This window comes from Myotis nattereri (assembly GCF_964212035.1).
Source record: "Myotis nattereri genome assembly, chromosome: X".
NCBI classification, from domain to species: Eukaryota; Metazoa; Chordata; class Mammalia; order Chiroptera; family Vespertilionidae; genus Myotis; species Myotis nattereri.
This window is the reverse complement of record NC_138078.1, coordinates 18,400,014-18,404,020: the sequence shown is the minus strand read 5'-3', so window position 1 is coordinate 18,404,020 and position 4,007 is coordinate 18,400,014. Positions and strand designations below refer to the sequence as shown.

The 4,007-nt window shown below is 38.0% G+C and overlaps 1 pseudogene across 1 annotated transcript; it reads right to left on the bottom strand.

Moving 5' to 3' along the window:
- Positions 1-664: 664 nt before the first annotated feature.
- On the bottom strand, positions 665-1,049 carry LOC308535974 (DNA-directed RNA polymerases I and III subunit RPAC2-like; annotated as a pseudogene). Its single transcript has one exon. The product of its transcript is annotated as a DNA-directed RNA polymerases I and III subunit RPAC2-like (transcript).
- Positions 1,050-4,007: the final 2,958 nt, after the last annotated feature.

Genomic DNA, 4,007 nt, shown 5'->3' with positions numbered 1-4,007 from the left:
ATGGAAGTCAGACTTCATATCAGAACCCTTAAAGACCTGTATGATGTAGCTTCTGCCTGTCTTTCAAATTACATTTCATATCACACATCGGTCTGCACTGTAGTCCTGCTAGCTTCCTTTGGCCCTTGGACAAACCATGTTTTATCCACAGGGACTTTGTTTTCATATCCAAAACACTGTTGTATACATTTAAGGCACTTGAGGTGAACAGTAGTCAAATATAGTATTCTTAGTGAGTTTTTTTTAATTACGTTTGTATTGATATCAGAGAGAAGGGGATAGGGAGAGAGAGGTATAAACATCAATGATGAGAGAGAATCATTGATTGGCTGCCTCATGCACACCCCACACCGGGGATTGAGCCCACAACCTGGGCATGTGCCATGACCAGGAATCAAACCGTGACCTCCTGGTTCATAGGTCGATGCTCAACCACTGAGCCACGCTAGCCAGGCTGTTGTTGTTTTTTAGTTTAATTTAAAGAGAGCATTTATTAGCAGAATACAAAGGTTCTTGCAGGGGTTCCAACAGCTATAAGGGATTAATAGTTAGAATCACACTTTTCTGAAGGGCAGATCATGTTGTAATTAAAAACTTCTGGGTTTTGCAAGATCATGAAGAGAATATCCTGGAAGATGTTCCTCCCTGTATAGTGCACAAGGGACTAGAATGTGGATTCATTTCTGCTTGCTTTTTGTTCCTTATATTCCTTTATGCTAGCCTTAAACTTGCCAAGCACACGTTGGCAGGCATTCAGGCATCTCTGAAATGGCTCAAGAGCTGGAAGAGCACCTCTAGTCTGCATAAATTAATTTCACTCTCTGAAGGATGGGTTGTAGTATAACCACAAATTCCACTTATGGGTTCTTCGTGATCATGTAACAAAGAGAATTTCCTACGGTATGGTCCTCCTCATGCAAAATAAATACCACACAGTCTCTATCTGCTCCAACTGCCTGAAGCATTTCCAGGGCTGTCTTCCTCTTCCCTTCAGCCATTGAGGTCATCAATCCCTGGTGTGGGGTGTGCAGCTTTTGGTCCTCCTCCATCCTGGGGGCAGCTTCTGGGAGTCTCAGGTGGTGCTGGTGGATGGGATACTCTGCCCTTATCACGGAAACATGCCAGTGAAGCAGGCAGCCTGAGTGAGTTTAATGATAACCATAGTATGATATTAATTGCTTCACAAATAGAAACCTCTCGTTCTTCCAGCATATTCCACCTTTTTAAGGGAGGAGGATAACCATGAGAACATGGAATCATGGAAGTCAAAAGGTGAAGTTTTTTAGGAATGTCAAATGCTATCAAATGATAAAGAAAATGAGAAATCAAAATTGGCCATTGGGTTTAGCAAAGTATAAATCACTGGTAATCTTACCAAAAGAAGTTTCTGGAAAGAATTAGAGATTAATGCATGACTGAATGAGTTCCAGAAAGAAAGGGGGGAGAGAAAATAGAGATAGTATACTCAGCTCTTCACCTTGTATCAATACAACACATTTTAAGCAAATAATTTCTTCACATCTTGAAATACTTTAAGGGCTCTTCCCAGCCATATATTTAGAATTGGTATTGTTAAACTTTATTTTCAAATGAAGAAATTGAAGTTCAGAATAAACTTATTTTTGTTTTTTCTAGTTTAAATCATATTCCTCAAAGCAGACTTAGTCCTTCCTTTCTCTGTGCTACCTAAATGCTTTCTACAGACCTTATCTGTGAATTTCCCTCTTGTTTGCATTCATGTTTAATTACAATGTCTGCACTATGTCTCAAACATAGTACTTTCATAAGAAATACTTGTTTCAGCCCTAACTGGTTTGGCTCAGTGTATAGAGCGTCGACCTGCAGACTGAAAGGTACCAGGTTCGATTCTAGTCAAGGGCCTGTACCTTGGTTGCAGGCACATCCCCAGTAGGAGGTGTGCAGGAGGCAGCTGATTGATGTTTCTCTCTATCCCTCTCCCTTCTCTATAAAAAATCAATAAAATATATTTTTTAAAAATCCGCACTACTAACCGGTAAATATTAATAAAAAAAAATACTTGTTTCATTAGAATACAACCAGGGAGTTTAACCAGTTAGGTATTATAGGAGAAATGCAGTAACAAAGACCTTCAGAAATTATATCAGACCATTGTTATTTGCACCTTGGTTCAGTATGGCCAAGAGATCAATTTTTGATGCCCCACATAGGATTTGGAATCTTGATACTGAAACCCCAATCTTACTAAAATAGCAAGCCCTCCCTAATCACATCCACATAGCTGTCACCTCATACATATGCCTTAGTACCTGTGGAAATCTACCGTAATCCCAAACTGAGATTCAAGCATGTATTAGGTGTAGATATTCTAGATGAGATGAATTATATCAACTGACTTATTCTTTTGTCCATTATTTTTGCTGATGTAATCATAAGAGGAAGATTTTTGCTATAGCTACATGGAAAGAGAATGAAACAGTGTTAGGGGAGAATAGTGTGTGTTTCCCATTCAGATCCATGGAGAGATCTGATCATGAACCACTTGGAGAAATGAGTTTCAGGCAGAAGCTGAAGGAGGCACCTTCATAAAGGACAATGTACAATAAAGGGCACAAGGTGGTGACAAAGTGACCCAGAATGCAGACAGCTAGGTGTTTGCTTTTTTTTTTCATTTCTGTATGTCAGAGTTCCACTAGAGCACCCTGAGTGCTCAAGTGCAGTGAAGGTGATGCTAAGTAGAACAGTGGTGAAGAAGCAATGAAAGTTTGATTCTTTTTTTAAAAAAAATATTTTATTGATTTTTTACAGAGAGGAAGGGAGAGGAATAGAGAGTCAGAAACATCAATGAGAGAGAAACATTGATCAGCTGCCTCCTGCACACCCCCTACTGGGGATGTGCCCACAACCAAGGTACATGCCCTTGACTGGAATCGAACCTGGGACCCTTTAGACCTCAGGCTGACACTCTATCCACTGAGCAAACCGGTTAGGGCAAAAGTTTGATTCTTGTGATGTAATAGATAACTAGTAGACACCGGAGTTCTTAACATATTTGGAAATTTGTGGATGCATGTACTAAAATATTTAATGACTCTCTTAAATAATTTAATTGCCTTTAAAGGAACATGTAGGTTGGGACAAGATATATAAAAACTTAAATCATTATTCTTACTGTTGTTGGGTTCACATTATGGCATCATGGGGAAGTGCAAGAATTTGATTATGTTTCTGTGTGTGCATGTGTATGTATGTGTCCATCTATAATTGCTACTTTTACTAAATTACTCTACCTGAAAGAGTTAATAACACCTTCCTCAAAAGACTCACTTAGTCTTTCCCCAAGCACAAAACATGACTTAGTCACTAATAAAACTGCATGAGAGAAATTCTGTGAACATCTAGAGAACAATGAAATCATGCAAAATAAACACAGTGGAATCATTTACAGTAAATCATGCTGGGCAAAGTTGATTTGTTTGTGGGTGGGTTTTTTTTTTGACAGACTATGAAATTAGCGTATGGAGCGAGAACTATGGATAATAAATGTCTAAGTTTCAATAAGGTGGTTGATCTAGTGGTGCAAGTAAATGTATACAAATTGTCAAATAAGTTTTGATAAGAACACAGTAAAATGGATTAAAAACAAACTAAGAGATCATAAATGTAGAGGATGATAGATGAAAGTAGGACCTTTAAAGTACCAGAAAATGAGTCTTGGCTCTATTAAGTGGATTTCTGATCATAAATACAGGGCAAATAGGGTCTGAATTAGATTGGCAGATCATATCAATTTGGAAGGAGCTATAAAACACAGTTTGGAAAGAGAATGATATAACTGGTTGTAAATAAGTTAAGTCTGTAGGCAGAAAAGAACAAATGAGATTCAATTTGCACAAGAGCAAGTAGGAAAAATATTACCAAGCAACTGAATAACAGTACCATTCTTGCTAAAAAAAAAAAAAAAAAGTCATGGCATTGCATTTTACAATATATAGCATGCCTGGTAAATGCTTATTTTTATGAACTTA